The following is a 21,062-nucleotide window of genomic DNA, read 5'->3' on the forward strand; positions in this document are numbered from 1 at the left end:
TAAGTACAAAAGACTGACACTACTGAAGTTATTTACAACATTTTTGTCAAAAGCCAACGTATTCCTCGCCAAAACTGGAGAGCACCAAAAAAAGTCAACTAATTTTGAGAAACAAAGGATAAAAGTGCAGTTGTATGCCACTACTTCGTTTTATATTAAATTCTTTTGTGAGGCTCGGTGATAAATCTTGCATCATTAGTAAACCAACATTTAATAAACGAGGTTAACTGCACCTTTTGAAATGTGCTCCTTATAATAGAACATTGCAGTGTGCAAGGTAATGGTGCACTCTCTAATTATCTTTAGAAATTAATAAAAAGGCGAGTTATAAAGCCAATCAATTTTCATCATAATGCTGACTGGTATTACGAATCCGAAGAAGCTTCATTTCACATTATTCTAGCTATAGGTAAACAAATTAGATGAAAATAATTGTTTTGTTTCTTTTTCAATTGTATTCCCATGACGGTCAGAGGCTATTTGTCAGCTTTTTTTTTCTTTCTTATTGTACTTTAATTTGTTTCCATCTTAGTAACCATTTAACTTTAGTGCCAGCATGTCCTTATTTATAGAAAATGAAGATAGGGTCTAGTATCATGAACCCTACAAAAATCCAATTAAAATCATAAAATCAACAATCCCAATAATTATTAAATCGTTTGCCATGTTTATTCCACCATTTTCTACATAAGAAAATGCCTGTACCAAGTCAGGAATATGACAGTTGTTTTCCATTCGTTTGAGCTTTTGATTTTGGCATTTGATAAGGGACTTTCGGTTTTGAACTTTACTTGGAGTTGGGTTTTTTTCGTTATTTTACTTTTTGCCACTTTTATTAACAATTTTCTATTATTGATGGAAAAAAACAATTATTAAAAAAAAATAAGGATCAAGCAGTACCATATTTCGAAACTTCCGCGGTGCCCAAGCTGAATTTTCTTAACAGAACTTCACTGGAATATACTCTTTTTTCACACACGTTAGCGGGTATAAAAACTTTCAAGATCATATTCCACTGAAATAATGTTCTTTCAGAATAAAATGACGCGTCATACAAAAAATCTAACATATGCAATATAAAAATCTTTATGCTTATTCTATTCGTCTAGTTGCCATTTCCTTTTGGGTCTGAATAATTTCTAAAGCTTAGTGAAGGATCTTTTTTTAAATTTTTACCATCGGGTAACTACTGTTTCTTCTAATAAAGTAAACAAAAAACAACGTTTGAATTAATAATTCCTTTACAAAATGGTATTAAAAGTAGGTGAATTCGTTCATTAATTTCTCTTTCTTAATAATAATACTTATTGGATTAATATAGACTAATAACTACGAGAAGGGCACCAAATAGCAAATGCTGGCTGCAATTAGCCTCTCTAGTTGCATCTTCTAATCCTTGAACTGTGTTTCTGGTGGTGATACTTGTTGTACAGCCTGGTATCTTTGATGAGTTGTTCCTCGATATGACTTAGCCATAAGGGCTGATTCGTGCATATCCAATCTGATGTGTCAAGTCTATCCAACTGTTTTTTTACAGTTTCTAGTTACATAAATGTTCCTAGATAAGAGGGGGTTGAGCGCTAACAGACCCGTTTAACCTTGCTACAATCTGTATGTGTCTTTTCCAAGCTAGGATCCAGAAGTCCAGTGGTTTTCGTTGGTAAAAAAACCACATGTCCTTTTTATATAACGGAAGATATTTACTCCATCGACACATGTCATGTCATGTCATTTTCCCTCCCATGTTTTTACCTGGACTACAATTATTCTGACCTCACAAACTATTATTTCACAAGTCTGAACTAGGGAAAAATAGCATTGTCTTCCACGATAATGAGATGAACTGTTCGTGCAGAACAGAAACACTCTTTCGTTTCGATATTAAAAAAATCATTCTGTCCTAGCTGTAGACTAATTAGAGGCAAATTTAAATATAACTAATCAAGAAAACCTTTAAACATAAACAAAAAACATTCGTCTTTTTAGTGTTGCTGTATTTCTAATACACAAAAATGAACGTAACTGAAAGATGATGTTTTCTCTATAAGCAGGTCAGATGTCTTCTAATTGTTTTCATTCAATTAGAGGCTTAGAGTGGCCTGTATCACTCATCTGGAGATCTTTTTGTAAACAATCACATGAGATATTCCGGATTCACTGGTTGAGCAACATGTGCACCCAAGACAATAGTCAAAAGGGTCTACATTGGGTTATTGATCTCATACTGCAAATGATCCGGTGCTGCACGGTGTTTAACTTTGTGTAATATTTGGGGTCAGAACGGGAAAGGTTGGTTTGTTGGTGTTTTTTTTTTGGGTGTTATTTTTTTTATGGGGGTGTCAATTATCGAGGCAACAATCTTCAAAAAACTTGTTCATTTAAGCAAAATGAATAGTTCAATCTGAAATGACGGTAATATGTTGACTGTAGGAGTCAGTTTACACAGTTCTGAAAGAGAACCATATTAATAAGAACTCCTGCACATATACAGATGTACTAAATGAACAGTATTTCTCCAAATAATTATAAAAAATAGTGTAATGCAATTTTGATTTTGATTATGGTTTACATGAGTGCTAATCGTCTGCATAACCGTTTGTAATTTTAAATAAAGGTCCGTTTCGGATTATTAAGATCACATTTGCTTCGATTTTTTTTAGGTGAATAAGGTCTTTGAAAAAGGTTAACAGACGACGGACACCAAAGTGATAAAAATCAATTTGAATAAAAATTAATTGGCTTTGGAAGTGTAACTAATTACTCCTTCGCCTTTTTGTTCAAATGACATTGTTTTCGTATTTTACTGTAATGCACTATCTTTTCAAACGCATAAAACATTTAAAGCATGGCTGGTACGTAGATACCGAGAAAAGAAATGAAATTGGTTCATGAAAATATTGTACTGTTCTTTTCACCTATCTATGTTAATGAATATCCTCCAATGCAGAATTGTCATTTTATATAATCTCTATACGCACTGCTGCCAGTGTCGGAATAACCCACAAGCTCTTAACTTGTTTTATTTTGAGGATTCAAATGAATTTTGCGAATTTAGCAGAATAAATTTTTTTTATTTACCTCTCTTAAGTAATCATATTGAATAGGCGAACAAACATAAAAGGAGGAATACCCAGAAAACAATCAAAGACCAGACGGCAAACAAAGAAAACAGACAATATCGTTACCAAAAGATAAAAGAGCTTAGTATAAGTCGAGATTTGTTTGTATCATTTGAGTGTTTATTCTTCTTTCTTTCTTTATAATGTATAATGTAACTAAATTGAATCTCTTAATATTTTCCGCCTTTCAAAATTTGACAATTAGGATATGTTTTCTTCTGTCTATTGATAACTGTGACTGTTGAATTCGCGCTTTAAGAAGTCGATGTTTTACTGTCGAATTGGAGTTGAGGAATGACTATAGGTTAACCCTAGTCATCACTTTGGCCTTATAAAAATGATAGATTATAAATCATATCAAAAATGATAATAACTGGATTTGTTTTTAAAATACTAAATGCATTTTTAACAGTTTAGTCGGTAAAAATGCGATTGTGTTACTTTATCTTCTTTAGTTTAGTTAACCATTAAAAGAGAATATTTTTCCAGCAATGTGTGAACAATACTTTTCCTGGTGAATACTTGAGTCCATGTAACAATTATGGTAGGATGACAATTACTGGATAGAGGTATAAAGTATATTGTATGTACATTGCATTGTTGTAAAATCTTTTTGTACATTAAGCTATAATACTTTACACGATGTCATTCTCCGACGGTCTACCATAAAAAAAAATCATTGTAGGTTAGAAATGATTAAGTAAAACGTCAAATAAGTACATTAGCATACTCTTTTCAAGACAGCAGTAATACTGACAGATTAAACATTATATCCTTTTGTTTTCTTTCATAACCTAGTTGTCAATGATGTTGTCTACGCCATTTGCAAATCCAGCTTTATTAAATTTGTTAGCTTAAAAAGTATTTAATAACTTTCTGGTATTAAAAATCGAGGGGACAGTGATTTTTTTGTTTTACATATTCATATTAAGATTTCAAGATTTTTTTCAAGATTTATTAGGAAAACACTCAGACACATTTACAATGTGTTACAAGAGGTCAAGAGGTATTAGAAAGTGTAGATATCATCGAGGGATTAAACACATTTTAACTACATTTCCCTCAAATATGAGAGATCTCTTTTTCTTGATAAAACGACTAAGTGTGACATGTGTATGAAAGTCACACATCAGAAGAAGATATTATCGATGTCTAAAAGGATTTTTTTTTATTTTTATCGAAAATCTACACGTTCTAGTTAACAGTCACATCATAGATAAGATAGTTTAAAGTTAAGCATAGACAAATCGAGTTAATTATGCCAATGGAAAAACGGAAAAAAAAATATTTATGACATGAACAGCTGTAAATTAGTTCAAGTACATATTAGAGCATAACTGTTTTGTATAAAAAAAGTATTAACAAAAATACCGAACTCCAAGGTTAATTCAAAAAGGGGTTAAGTCCATTCAACCTAATAAAATTAAACGCTCGGCTATATCAACAAATGGAAAATTGTTTTATTCCTGACTTGGTACAGGCGTTTTACGAAGAAGATGGAGGGTTTTACTAATCCTGGTCTTACAGCTAGCTGAACCTCTCACTTGTATGGCAGTTGTTTATAGTTCCGTTTTATTGACGAAATAGGATGAGCAATCCAAACAGACATAATTGGGATTAGCGGCCAAAACTGTGTAAACATGCATCACAGACATACAACACAACTGACTAAGAAATTCAAATAAATATATATACAAATAAATCTGACAAAAAAGTTATTCTAGTTAATAGAACAAATCTTAAGTAAAATTTAAATACATGGGTAAACAAAAATGAAAACAACACTGTAAAAACTTTCTCCGTCCGAATCACACCTATGGACCCACCTGCAACATGAACGCTCAATGCCATAAAAACGATAGCTGGATGCACAAATACCTCGTCACGTCAAGAGTCATACGACCAAAAGGTACATAATAGAACAAAGCCAAATCAAGGGAAAACTGAAAAATTATTAAAAAGATACACAACTTCAGCACTTAGAATCTATAACTTAATACCATCTTGTATTATTTGGTATTTCGAACAACTTTTTGAGAAAACGGAAGAGACATTGTTTGGCAGAACCCTGGCTCTTTATTTGTTTTGCTCAGACACCGATGACTTTTTATAAAGTCTAAGTAGCAGATGCAAATTCTTCAATGTCATATGAGTTATGAAATGTATACTTCATACGTGAGGGAAGTTGGTATATTACTGATATGATGAGAAAAATTTATAATTTCAAATTTGAAAAGTCTCGTTTTTCATAGATTCTGGTACTGAGATGACCACTGTAATTGAATGCGAGGTATTTGTCTAGGCGAAGCTGTATATGTGGTTTCTTTAATCTCTAGTTAATTAAAATATATATTAATGGGACCCAATCAGAAAAGTTTTGATTGTTAATAAAAAGAACATTATTAATATACTTGTATGTGAAATTAAATGGCATAGCTTCTTTGATCTTCTTTTTTTAATAAGTGTCTGAAGGTACTCCGACTCGTATGAAAATAAGAAAAGGTCAACGAGAAGTGCACAGTTGGTTCCCATCGGAATGCAGTCAATCTGCTGGAAAATTCTACGTCCAAATTCAACAAATATATGGTCAATGAGAACCTCCAGCATACTGATCACTTGTTCTTCGGTGTAAAATTATATGCTAAAACAATAAATGTGTAGCGTATGGTACCACTAGTATGGTTGTATAAGTTATATCAATAACTTATACATCCAAAATGGAGGATGGCTCCTAAACAATAATGTATGCTAGTTCAGCGAAATGGATGCCAAACTCAACTCCGAAACATACAAATGAACCAAAATTATAAAAGACTAACAAAGGTTATGTCTGCCCATAAGATAAAATGTGATTTTTGTCGTTATTAAAACAAGAATCTATTCGGAATCAGTCATATTCCAACCTTCTACAAAAGTATGTTGTAGAAAGTATTCCTTGTCAGCCGTTCAACTTGCACAGTAAGAAAATTGAATAGATGGACAAGAATAATAGGAATCATCAGAACTAATGAACTGACGACTCCCCTTCAGCATCCCCGTACAGTGTGCTACAGTCTCAATGACTACGGATTTAATTGACTCTTGTTGTTTACTTAACGCCCAGTGGTAACTTGTTTATGGAATTCCACTGATGTTATTTAGAATATGGCACACATTTTGCTATCATATAGAAATAAATATCAAAACCGAAAAAGACGAAGATGTCACCATACGACATTCAACAATTAGGGAAATGCCCCGAGCATTACTTGTGTCTTGTGATATTTGAAGTGTGTTATTTAATAGATTTAGTAATCCAATTGAATTTCAATTTTAATTGTCCTTATCATACCTTGCACATTTTCTGGAAAATTAGGATATATTGGATAGGGACAGAAATTTTGATTTACAACAGGCCACCTACGGACCCTCAATGTCTAAAGTGACCTTATTTCTATTCTTCAGTCACATTTGGATGCTTAATCTTTGGTGGCTATATTTCATGTATATTTTTATATTAACTATGTTTCAATTCAACATTTATTGAGAACCAAAGGGTTGACTGAGGTACAGAAATATTGTCATCCTTGGACTCTTTCCTTTTCGGCAGTAAAACAAACTCTCGGCAAAGTGGGACGTCAGTTTAGCTGTGCGGGATGTATAAATGCGCAGCCACTTCCGGTCGGAATATAATTGGGACGCTTAATCGTTGCATCGTGTAATGAGTGTGTCAAGCGCTCTGTACGATAAAGAACCTTGCTTCAACTTTCTGGTGATTCGTAAGCGGCATGTTGCAATGCAAACTTTCTATCCTATCCGAAAAACACTCATTTATAGTTGTTTGCTCAAGGTCCAGTCCAGGGTCAATTATTTATTGAATATAAGGAAGATTTCACTTGATACGTTTTCCGGCGTAATGGATGACTAGGACAAAGAAGGGAAGATCAGGATATACCGCTAATAAAGAGGACAAATTAACGTAGCATTGCCTTGTATCAGAACACCTAAGGACATTTATGTTGCAAGTGTTCTTTAACACGCAAAGTAATTGGGTCTCTCTTAGAGAGATAGTGGATAAAATGCATTTCCCAATTCGACGGCATTCGTGTCATATGTTTTTGGTTTTTTTTAACCACGACCAGTCGTCTTATTTCTCAATCTTATAACATTCTTAAAATACAGTATGATAAATCAATTCATTTTATATAATGTTCAAGATACAAATCTTTCCCGTATATGGTTGTATGTTTACCGAAGTAACTCCTCAGTAGGCGTTTTGGTTGGCTTACATTAATTAATTGTGGTTCCAGAACCTATTGCAAATAAACTCATCATAGATACCAGGATTAAATTTTGTATTTACGCCAGACGCGCGTTTCGTCTACAAAAGACTCATCAGTGACGCTCGAATCCAAAAAAGTTAAAAAGGCAAAAGAGTGAAGTTTGGTTTATTGTGATGAAAATAGAGGTGTCAAACCTTATTCAGGCAAATTTTGGACTGGGGTTTAAACATTTCGTCATAAATGGACTTTTTTCATCTAGCAGTAAACCCTTGCAAAATATTGGCGTCCGTGCGGTTGAGTGGGATGTATAAATACGCAGCCACGTCTGGTTCGAATGGGACGTTAAATCCGCTGAAAAATAAATATATTTGCAACAATTTGACCTTACATAGACGTTAGCATAACCAGCACGGCTACCCAAGCGTATTGCTTATGGTTTGTACATGCATATTTAATTTTCAGTGTGGAAATATCTACTATAATCTATGAATAAAATGTATAACTATTATCAACTGTTCATTTTATGTGACATATTCTCTAGCAACATATGCAGTTTCAGTTTTTAAAGAGGAAAATACAATATATTTATATACGTTGACAACGGTCCATATTTTGGTAACCCAGGCATCCACGCAAAAGGGGACGACCTGAATCCAGTCGATAAGTGCATGATTTCTTGGCTGCAAACCAGATATGAATATTAATTTAGAAGTCAGTGCTTCGGTACTGGCATGAATTATAACTAAAGAAACTAAGGTAAAGGTTCCAACTCTTTCAGGCAAAATTGACCTATGACGGATTTGGCTACTACTTTTAGGTCCCTCTGGTCGTATAGCTTCTCATTAGCGTGGTTCGGTATTATCCATACTGCTTTCATTTTTTTTTCTTTTTGCTTTTAGCGTTCCTGATCTTAATCATGGCCAGCAAAACGCTTAAAGTTGACAGTTTTATTCTCATTTTAGACAACCTTTTGAGGCATCTTTTCCTAGCGACATAAGAAGTTAATAGATCGTTCGAAAGAGCTGTACATAACACATGGAAATCCTTGTAAAAATGATTTCGAAAGTGTGATTTGTGATAACACTTCATCGGTTTCTCTGTCATTGTGAATTCTGACCACTTCCAATTCACAACGTTCACAACTTGTATCAAAACTGATCAGTCTTAGAGCCCCTTATTCTTTGAATTAGACTCAGTTTTAAACTTACAGGTAAAACTGCAAAGGAAACTGAATATCCGAAATTGTATCGTCTCTTTTTAGTTTACTTTTGTTTTGTTTTTTTTTTTTCTTTTGTAATTAAAGATGATAATCGTTACTCAAAAAATAAATTCAATACTCCCATGATGGGTCTCCCATAACTCTATAAGGGTGGCTTTTATACATTGTGTGTAATTATGGTGCTCATTTATGATCATACATTTGTTAAATAGATAAATCTATGTTTTACGTATTATGTTCAAATGTATTGTAATTTCCGTTTATTTTTATAGGACTATTACTTTTTTTTAAATACATGTAATTTCAGTATCAAAACGGTTTAAATGTGCTTAAAAACTGGCAGACAAATCCGAATAAATACTTGAGTGAAATGTCTTAAAAATGGTACATATGAGAATATTTTGTGCATTTAATATTTCAAATTTTAAAAGCGATTAAAACACAAAGGTGTTTTGATATGTTGATATATATTTTTTTCAAATCCCGCCAGCATGGTAGATGATTTAAGAGATTAAATCAAATATATTTTTCTTTTAAATAGAAAATTTACTTTTTTCTAATTTTGTTGACGGAGTCTTTTGACATCTTTTATCAATGTCCGTCAAAAGCGACATCTTCCCACCATAAATTAATGTCCATCTCACCTGTGGTAACGCTTCCTTAACAGGTTTACATGCATTTTTATATCTTAATTATGCCTTAACAGCATGCATACGTTCAAATAAACAGTTTGGCCAAAGTGGCATGGTTGATATCCACTGCTGGTAAATCCTTTTTACCGTAAACAATCAACACCACCCGTCGATTCGATCTGGAACGTTGGTCTTTCTTGTCACTTCAGAAAAACCGATGAAGAAAGTTAAAATTTATCATAATTGTATCTTCTTGTAAAGAAAATGTCTTTGAAAAAAGATAAGTTCAAAAAGCATGAACTTGTATAACATTATCATAACGCATGTCCCAAAAGCTCATTAAAACTGGAATTATTAAAGGTCAGCTGAAAGAAAATCACCACAGGATTAAGGACTTTGATATTTTATTCGTTTATATCCTTTAACAAAGTATGGATAGCTTTTTACGCTAAATAATTTACCTTGAAATTTTCGCTATTTCATTATGAAATCAGAAGACTGTCTTTTTGACTGCTATTGTTGAAGTTACCGCTCTTCCATGCGCTTAAGTACACAAATTATTATTCAATATTATTAATCATTCCAGTATTTTGAAGCTAGAGATGCACTGCAGTAGTTCTAATGGAGGAAAGTTTATGTTTGAAATTTTTAGAATGTGTGAAAAGAGATATTTTGATAATTCCGATTTTAGTGCATCAACAGCATTCAATTTTATTTTTTCAAAAGGGCTCTAATAAAATGTTTTATTTCCAGGTATTTGCTTAAAATGTTCAGAGTTCGCTCGTTTTTTACCTTGAAGGATGTGCATGAACTGTTTGTGAAATGCAATAACTAACTATATAAGAAATGCTGGGGCTTGGGTGCTATAAAATATGTTTAACACACTCCATATTCTGTATGTGACTGGTCCAAGTTAAGAGCCTGTAATTCACTGGCTTCTGTCTGTCATATTTGGTTTTCGTTTGTTGTTTTTAGAAGAAAAAAAAATCAGGACGTGAGTTTTCTCTTTAGAATTGTTTCACATGTTGGCATACCGTGTCATTTTATAGCTTACTATACGATATGGGTTTTGGTCATTGTTGAAGACCGTACAGTGACCTATAATAGTTGTTTTACATCTCAATCTTTTTGTTTCTGGTGGATAGTTGTCTCATTGGCAATCATACCACGTCTCCTTGTTTGGTGTCCTATTTTTCATTTATGTTAACCGCGTATCTCCTTTTATTTGTAGTTGATGTTGATTTGAGACAAAAGCACCATTTCCCTAAATTACAACCCTAAATAGTCTTAACATAACTAGTGTTGATCTTAAACTTCCTGTAGAAGCGATGATAAAATTATTTTTGAGAGCATAGTCTTAGATGGAGTTTAAGCGTAGTCTTTTTGTACTTAAATATATATATACAAATGCAATTATAAACCAATTTTAAATGCCTGTAAATGCACAAAAATACTTTATCTTGGTATTACATAGGGTTTATCATCTTATTACAATAAATGTTGTACTTATTCGCTCATCTGTAACTCTTAAAGTACATGTTATTGGTGTTAGTCAAAACAAATTAAATTTATTCGTTCATTCATAATTCATATTTTGATATCTCCATTTCATTCATCTTCCAAAACATTATAAAATTCAAACATTAAATATCATTTCAAATTGACCCTTTAACTTATTAATATGTAAGGCAGTTATTCAGGACAGACGTAGCTTTTGTGGTGAAGAAAAAGGTTTCATTGTAAATCGAAGTAAAATCTCCAATCGTTATGAAATGGAATATTGGGAAGTTTAATGAAAAATGATATCTTAAGTTTTATTTAAAGGTCTGTTTAAAAGAAATGACAACCTTTTATCTCGTTTTACATGGAAAATTATTCGGCGGTTGACATTCGAATTTTATTGGTCGCGTGTCTAACGGTATGCCATTCTAAATATCTCGGATTTCAAATTGAAATGGCCTTTTATGCAATCATTTAGGAGTTAATTTGGATAGAAGAGCTTTCAATTGATGCATCCGGTCTACAGATAACCACAAGAAAAGTCGATATCTTAATAAAAGGATGAAGTATTTTAACACAAGTCATATTATCGTCTTTTATATCAGTTTACGTATTTTTATTTAAATTTGCTAAACCGCGTTCAATAAGTATACGATATAATTCGAAATATTGCTAAAAAGGGAACTATATTACATATATTTTGAGAAATGGTAGAATTACCACCTTCAAAAAACAAAATAAATACGAAGGCTGGATGCTAGCATAGTAGTTTCTGCAATATGGGCCAATTTGTAGGAATCTTTTCCAAATAATGTCACACAGTATACTAAGCATCCGTAAGAACTGATATAACAAGACCCTCTCAAAACTAAATTGTTTCCTAGTTAAATCTAATGTAAAATACATTTGTTGTTGAAGTTTCGTTTTTAAACATTTTTGAAAAATTTCTTGCAGAATGTTGAAATTTAGCAAGATATCTCTTCGGAGTTTGTTGTTATCGTTCTAATGAATTCATTTTACAAACGTGCACAGTTAAAAATGAAATTAAAAGTCATAATTTCTTCATTTATCATTCAGTTCCTTTTTTTTTTTTGTCATAACGAAGTAAGTTGCGAATTAGCATATAGAAAGGTAGTTTTCTATAGTATCTAATTGTCTGATTTTTATAACTTTTGCATGTCTCCTCACACATTGCCAATCAGGTAGGTGGTTTGGTGGTACAACTGGGTTAAACCCACCACTATACCTCGGCGTGGCTCTGGCTATCACATAAGGAATATGCTATTATAGTATTATCCATGTTTTCCGTGTATTTTCCTTATTTTACATTACCTTGGAGTTGAGTGCATTTTTAATTTCATTTCCTTCTAATGCACTCTAAAATTCCTATCGCGAACGTAATTTTACGACTTTTATATAATACTCTTAACAGATGATCGTCTTACGTAATAAAAATTACAGTTATATGTTGTTATGATAATATTATCCTTACTTGGTTCTTGTGCTGCAATACTTAACGTTATTTGCATGTGCGTCTCCATTACAATATTGTCTGATAATATGTCTATAAGTTACCTGATATATATAAGTGTACTGTTCTTTCCTGTTCACTGGCGTTAGAGTGGGGTAAAATAATTGCCCCTTTTGTCCCCTTCCCATTTTTGGTAAAAAAAAATTATTGAATATAAAAAAAGAAAAAACTTTCAGAAGTCCCTCCCCCCTCCCCACTTCGTTTTAGTCTGCTCCTACCCCACTGATGTGTTTTCGTATAATTATATCAATCAAAATTTCTTTCTTTATATGTATTATATAAAAAGAACAAGTTTAACGGGTTTGGTTTTGAACAATTTTACCTTGCATATATCGTTGGATTTAAATTTTGTTTTAATGGTAGCTCGTTGTAATATTTCAATTATATGTCTCTGATTTTCAAGAATAATTGTCTTTATTTTTGTTTTCCTAAATTTCTTTAAAAATTTCCTACTATTCTCTTTTTAATGTTGAAATATTAAAAAACATTCAGACTCCAGAATACAAAGCTTAGGGGTAAAATCAAGACTGAGAATTACATAAAGGTGTGTGTTTGGTTCGAAAGAAGGCATCAATGCTTTCTTTTAAGAAAAGAATATATCGTTTTGAAGATAGGATCCTTAATTTTTTGTGGTCATGGTTATAGGGTTAATAAAGCTAATAATTAAATTACTCTTTCTTTTAATTTTCTAGAAAATACTATACATTTTGCAACAGACGTTAAGGTTAAAAAAAATAACTAGCTTAATTTTAAACTATTTACATAAACTCTGTTCCGAGATATTTTTTAACACAGGTAACATAAATTAATTCGGTTTACCACAAGCTCCACCCTACGTCTACCTGGCACACGTACAGATGTCACGCCTTGTCCTACCTGATTTATAACATCTTTCCAAAAATGGCAATCAATGTCTCGCGCGTGTCACGTGTCGCAGGTAAACCACGCCTTTTAACACGCGAACTGTCAAAATGTGTAAGATTTTTAACTTTTTAAAGGATTCTGAGCCAATAATAATGAGTATACCTGACACCTTGTTTGTATCTGTATTTTACCTGACTCTTTGAAATAAAATTTGACTGATATAAAAAGCCGTTCGTTTATATCCGATCTAACGGAACACTTTGATCGAAAGTCAAACGTCAATATTTTACAACCTGTTGCATCCAAAATACACGTAAGCAACATCAGCAGCCATTTTAATGTATCAAATGATGACAAATATGAAAGTTGTTATGGAAAATTTCTGAATATTGTGACAGCTTAAAGAATTTTGAACTTTTAGTATCAGTATTTGTTTCAAAGTTTCGCGACTTTCAAACATGGAACGAGCAACACACGAAACATGTGAAACTATTGGACAGATATATGACACTTCGACAATGACTTATGTTTCTCCTCAATCTACGTCTCCCCCTGGAATTGGGGGGATTATATACCCCGAATACGCAACTTCTGAATGGCATCAGATTGACCCGAACCGTCAATCTGAAGTAGTGCAATATCAGCCATATATGGGATACCATCCTAGTGGTGCTATAAATCAACCAGAACTTATTACAAACGGAACTTACTGGCAAGGAGAATTTAATGGACATGCAACATTACCTAACTACACTTATCATCCAAACGACAGACTTCATTCTCCTTCAGATTACAGTAATGACAGCAATCAAGGAAGTCCAACTGGAAAGAGTGGTAAAGCGAAAAGGCGACGTGTTCAGACACTTTCACAAAGAAAAGCAGCAAACATTAGAGAGAGACGCCGAATGTTCCATCTAAATGAAGCATTTGATGAGCTCCGAAAACGTTTACCGGCATTCAATTATGAGAAAAGGCTTTCTCGGATTGAAACTTTGCGTCTTGCAATGACATACATTTCTTTTATGAAAGACATTTCTGATGGAAACGACCCAGATGATGTTAAACTTTTGAAATATCAAACTGCAATGGATGAAACTTTATACAGGAGTATGCAGGAACAGATTAATGATACAGACGATAGTATTTCACAACCGTTGTGATTGTGCACGTGCATTCCATGGCATCTAGTGACGTTCCGGGTGAACTTTTGCGAGTAATATTATATATTGATGACAAATTTTTGACCGGGTAACTTTTATTTTTATTTAATATGACTAGTCAATCCATTTTATGTGTTCATTATTTTACAAATCTTTATGAGAAAGCATTGAAGGATTATTTCCTTTTTTTGTCAAACTGTCAGAAGGGGTATGTACAGCATAAAAAGGTTTCAGATTCGCGTCAGTTAGAGCGGGTTTAAAAGAAAATGTGGCTTATAATTTTGTTTGCATGTCTTTAATACCACAACATCGCATATTTCTCTTGTTTAGAATTTTCATATATATATAATTCAAAGAGCAAGCATTTATTTTACTGCATCTTTATGTATACTATATCTTCGTTATTTTAACAACTCGTTTTACCATGAATCTACCATATGTTTGCCTGATTGTGATTTTTACCATGGCAGTTATACCTATCGAGTAAATATGTCTAAAATACCAAAATTCACATTTTTGGTCATTATCTACTCACAGCTAGTAACTTTTATCCATTTTCATAAATGAATATCGCTTACTGATAGAACGGAAGTGTTCTTGATTTATTGATGTATTTTCTATTGAAATTTAATATAATAATAACTGCATAATAATACAAAGTTATTTGTATAACGATTATATTTGTTCTATGTATTAAAATGTGTTCATATTTACAGTTTATTAAAATGTTGCATTTTTAATTATATTGTTTATTTTATTACAAATCGCCTTAGCATGGAGTGATATTTCACGCTATTTTGGTCATGGTCTGATTGTTTCATGACCGTAGGATTCCAAATAGTTTTATATGCAGGAAATGAAGTAATAGTATTTATTGCACACCTATATTCGGTTTTTTTTCGTGGAAAGCTAAAATCTATTGGAACAACTTTTAACATGAATTGCTCGTAGAACACGTGCAGAAATAAAAATCATCATAAACTTTCTTTAGAGCCCAACAAATAGCCGAAGAGTATAGGATTTGTATTCAAAGGAATATTGACAGCTGATTTTTCCAACCTTCTTTCATTTTATCGATATGACTTTACTTTTACTTTCAACATTATTTCAACAAAACAGTTTCACTTACTTCTTAAGATTGAACAACTACTTAAGAGGGTTTGTCAAAGGAAACAACAGTAGTTGTTCGGTACAGCTTGAAGTATTTGCTACTCCAAAGGAATTAAAACTGGTCGTTTAATGTACTTAGTTATTCTAGCAGAAAAAAATAGAGAGTGTGTTGTAAACGTCAATCACCAGCAACCTAACAATTGAAGCTAACAAAAATAGACAGAGATGTCTCAAATAAATCGTTTTCAGGGCAAATGAAACATAGGAGACATTATTTGCAATATGTTTAGGGCATGCAACTATAATTCATAATTCGGTATAGATGTGGTCTGCATTATTATTCATATACAAGTCTAAATTGAAAACAACGTTCAAACCTATGATTGCGTTGGATAAAAACCGCAATTTTATACGTGTGCATGCAAAACAAATTTCTTGGTAGAGGGGTCTAAATACAGCACAAACAACATTTTCCAAAAGACCAAAAAAGTGAAAAAGTATATTTTAACAAAACGCATTTGACTAACAGGTCGAACAACTGATGCTCTTAAACCCTGCTGACTGCCATTGGTGATTGCCAAATAAACGTATCACAAGATGTAACAAAATGGATCTTAAAAATTATTAATTTAATACCAAACAGAAAACAATAAACTTGCGGAAAAGATGGTATACCGCAAATATGAGGTGCAAAAATTTGCACACCATATCCGGATTTCGACAATTAATGTCTCTTCAGTGATGTTAGGAATCGAAACGGTATTTGGAAGGCCATTATAATTTACCTCAATTTAGGATAGACTCTTGAATTTTGAAGAGTCGAAATAGGATGAACGGATCATATAAACCCAAAGGCAAATATAATACAAGCCCAAACGAAAAAATATAAACAAGTCTAAATTGAAAACAACGTTCAAACCTATGATTGCGTTGGATAAAAACCGCAATTTTTATACGTGTGCATGCAAAACAAATTTCTTGGTAGAGGGATCTAAATACAGCACAAACAACATTTTCCAAAAGACCAAAAAAGTGAAAAAGTATATTTTAACAAAACGCATTTGACTAACAGGTCGAACAACTGATGTTCTTAAACCCTGCTGACTGCCATTGGCGATTGCCAAATAAACGTATCACAAGATGTAACAAAATGGAACTTAAAAATTAATATATATATATATATAACACCAATCAACAGTTTACTAGTAATCTCTTCGCAATGGATACCAATCCGACATTTTGGATCTTTGCACTTTCCGTGTTTTGAAATAAAGACTCAAAAGTAAAATAAGAGATGTATAAGTCCGTCTTTATCTGGTTAAGAAGAGGAGTTGAGGGGTTCCTCGGGCGACGATATGACATACTTTATAGTCCTGGTATTTAAAATTGAAGATAGAATTTAATAAAAAAAAAAAACAGTCAGAAAGCTAATCCCAGTTTGACCCTATAATATTGAAATTTGAGGGTTATAAGGCCATTTGGTAGTAAGTAATCTCATATTTTCAATGAAATCCATAAATTGGTCAGGGCAGTTGTAAAAACGGAGCCTGTAGTACAGTGGTTGCTGTTGTTTGGTGTCTGTCATTAATGGTTTTGGATTATTGTTTTATTATAAATCAAGTCGTTGGTTTCCTTTTTAAAATTTATTCACATTTAGTCATCCCGGTGCCTTTGACTGTTAATAACACGATATGACTTTTGTTCAATTTTGAAGGTCGTATGGTGACCTGTGTAGTTGTTCACACCCTTGTTTTTTCGTCTTTGAAGTGTAGTTGTTTGACCGGCAATCATACCACAAATCTGCATTTTTATATCCAGGGCTACTATATTAGCGTTGTAATTGAAATGGTCCGCATAATCCAATATATTTGTAGGTACTTGGATAATTCATTCTTTCTTTCACACTAGATTTTTCCAATCCGGCAGAAAAACCCTTGTAGCAGTGGCGTTAGTGTTTGGCTGTACGGAATTTATGAATACGAATCCACATCCGATCAGAATGGTGACATTTAATAAGATGTCTCGTGTAGGAAGAGTGCTATGCTTTATGAGAGTTTAAGAATTTGTTCACCAATAACTTGAGTGATCCGTAGTTGGTTTGGTGCAGACAAATGTTTTGCCCTAGCTAACACAAGGATTTCCAGTAGCAATCTAAATTTATCATCCATCGTCCCGTACGACTCACTTTTCAGAATAAGCCTGTTGTATTAATTGCTACAAGTTTTCGTTCTGAATAAACAGGAAACATTTGCCACTGAACGTTAAGTTTAATCGCAAATTACTGTAACAAGGAAGCGAATGTTCTCTGAATCGTTTACAATTGTTTTCCTTGTTGCCATATTTTCATGTGTGCAGTAAATAATCTCTCTCTCTCTCTCTCTCTCTCTCTCTCTTTCTCTTTGTCTGCTAAGTTTTGTTCACCACTATTCTTCAAGGGACTATATAAATCATGAAAGATTTATTTGATTTCTTTGATATTGGCCCTATAATGAACTATTTGACAGGATGCACTTTCAGTACGCTCATTTAAAGGTATATCCTACCACCTCAAAGTTATTGATGCTGCCCTACTGGTCTTGCCCTTTTACACTACGAGGTAAGTGCTTTAGATCTTTATCGTTTTAGTCTTTTAATGATGTAACCACAAGTAGCTTTTCGAGTATAAAATGTTTGTTTCTTTGCTTCTTGTATAGTTTGATATGTAGTATTACAAACGTTTGATAATAAATTATTAGTAAGAGGCAATTATTACACACAAAAAACATAGTGCAGATTACCAAAGAATATCCTAGATGTCAAATATCACTATTCAGTTTGTTAATTCCTGTTTGCATATAGAGACATTCTACCCCTATCAACTTTTAATGTTTGACAAGAACAGTTTCTAGTTGTTATGCAAACTTTATACAGGCATATCCAATGTATGTTCACTGGTGTTATTATGTCTTTTGATTGAGTTAAGCCATTTCAATTGATATTTTATAGTGTGTTTTTCTATGTTGTGATGTTACACTATTGTTTCAGATAAGGGTGAAGGTTTGGTACCATTAAAACGTTAAAACCCACTGCAATTGTTTGCACCTGTCCTAAGTCAGGAATCTGATGTTCAGTAGTTGTCGTTTGTTGATGTGGTTCATAAGTGTTTCTCGTTTCTCGTTTTTTATATAGATTAGACCGTTGGTATTCCCGTTTGAATGGTTTTACACTAGTAAGTTTTGGGGCCCTTTATAGCTTGCTGTTCGGTGTGAGCCAAGGCTCCGTGTTGAAGACCGTACTTTGACCTATAATGGTTTACTTTTATAAATTTTGACTTGGATGGAGAGTTGTCTCATTGGCACTCATACCACATCTTCTTATATCTATATTAACAGTGGACTTGTTTTCGACGAAAATTAATATCATTGCGTAAAGAAGATGTGGTATGATAGCCAATGAGACAACTCACTACCAGGGAAAAAATGGCGTAGAAGTTTAACACATATAGATCACCGTACGGTCTTCAACAATGAGCAAAATATATACAGCATAGCAAGCTATATAAGGCCCCGAAATGACAAAGCTTACTTAAAGATATTCCTGATTCGTCCATGATCTCCGATATCAACGTCAAATCAAACGATTCAAATAAAAATTAAACTTTATGTGTTTATGTATAACTTTATACGATAAATGTGTCTGGAATAATCTTCATCGGGTATACATTAAAAGTAGAGTGAATATTGATGCGATAACTTGCACCGGAAATTCATAAAATGTACACTTTACCTTAAAAAAAAGTAAAAATTTTAAATGATAAATTGTTCGTTTTAGTTTTGACGCTAACGAAAATATAAAAAGATACGGAGAATACCGATAAGATGACCTTTCTAACGACTAAAGAATGACAAATGATAATTTCCTTCTTTGCTTTTCGCGTCATTGGGTTCTTTGCTGTAGAATTATTACCAATTGTATAAAGTAGCGAGTTTGATAGCCGATCTAGCGATTAAGTGTGCCTCACAGACGTATAAAAGGTAGCTGGATTTATGATAATTTTATTGTTAATATATAAATTGGATTTCCGAGACTCATTACGGATTCTATTTGGCACGAGTAAACTGTACATGTCCTTATTCAATTTCCAAATAAAAGATTTTTATTCCTTGTCGTACTTTCTGCATAATGTTGTTCTCAAACAATCTAATCGGGTGTAAGAATTGCAATATTATTTTCTTAACATTTAACGCAATGAATGCCCTCTAAACGACCAAAGGAGACGCGACAGTAATGCCTCGTGCACAATTGTCAAAATGAAATATAAAATAAATATCTGGTTTATTTTTGCATTTGGACTCTCGTGCACGCACCTGCGGGGCTGTCGTTTCCGAGACAACTGGTATGGAATGATGCAAAAGCGGATTGGATTATGTTCTCGAACCACCATCACGCATGAATTTAATGCTGTATTTATATTTCTATATTTCAGTGATGTTCAACGGTGGTTGTCCTTTTCGTTTTAAGGTAATTAGATACACAAGTCACGTGTTAATTCTGTAACGTTATAAGTCTGCGTCGATGTTCGTGTCATGAAGGTATGAAAATATATATGAACGATAGGATTTGATAGAGATGGAAAAAATACCACAAGCATCATTCGAATTGAGAAAAAAAAACAGCTATAGAATTTGTGGTTTTGAGTTGCAGACGTAACCGTCATGGAAGAATGACAACCAACATAACCTTGAACTGTAAAGTGCATTGATTTCTTATTTAAGTTCATTGTTTCGTATAATGTGTTTGCTCTTGACTTGCGGCTTGGGGTAAATATATACAAAATTCAGACTGAGGTTTACTTTCGCAGTCAAACACTTCTCGCTAAGAAGGTCTCAGTCTTATTATTTTCATTTGAATAGCAGATATAGTGTACTTAACGCATATATCTCTTGTTGATTGGTTGATTTTCTAAGAGAGTCGGCTGCTGATATTGTGCTCCATAGAATATCTTCATTCATAAACCCCTTTATATAGATAAAATTAAAAACAGTGTATGAAGATTATTAAACTTTGTAATAACGATGTAACAGGGGTTTATCTACGGCAAATTTGACAGATATTTGTAAAACTTGAATAATTTTCCATTTTCGTCATGAAAATACGGGTGTGCTTATTGTTGGAGGCCGTATAGGGTGGCTTGTGGTTCATTGCATCCTTGTACTTTGGTCTTTTGATGGCTAGTTATATCATTTACAATTATATCTGACATCAATTTCTAAACTGTCTAAATAAAAAGATTCATTTTCCACTTTTTTAATAACTTTCAATGTCTCTGACTGTTTTACTTTTATGATGTAACTGTGATAAATTTCTTTCATATGACTTGAATAAATTACCAGTTTCTATCGAGTGATATTAGTAAGTGGAAAACCAGTTTAGGTTATTCGGGTTAAAATGATTATTTAATAGAGACTATCAACCCATGTTTGAACGTGAAAATAAGTATGAAAATAATTTGCTGGCATCGCACAGCTCTTCGTTCTTATGTTGAATATTCTAATCGATGTTGTCAGGAAACTTATGTTAGCTAAGTTTTCATTTAATGGTTGGTATAACCTATCTAATTACATAATATGCTTTAACTTTTGAATGGTTTAGAATGTATACTATTATTTTGTTTTGAATTATTTGC

Source organism: Mytilus californianus, unplaced genomic scaffold, assembly GCF_021869535.1.
Source record: "Mytilus californianus isolate M0D057914Y unplaced genomic scaffold, xbMytCali1.0.p SCAF_2, whole genome shotgun sequence".
In the NCBI taxonomy this organism is placed as follows: Eukaryota; Metazoa; Mollusca; class Bivalvia; order Mytilida; family Mytilidae; genus Mytilus; species Mytilus californianus.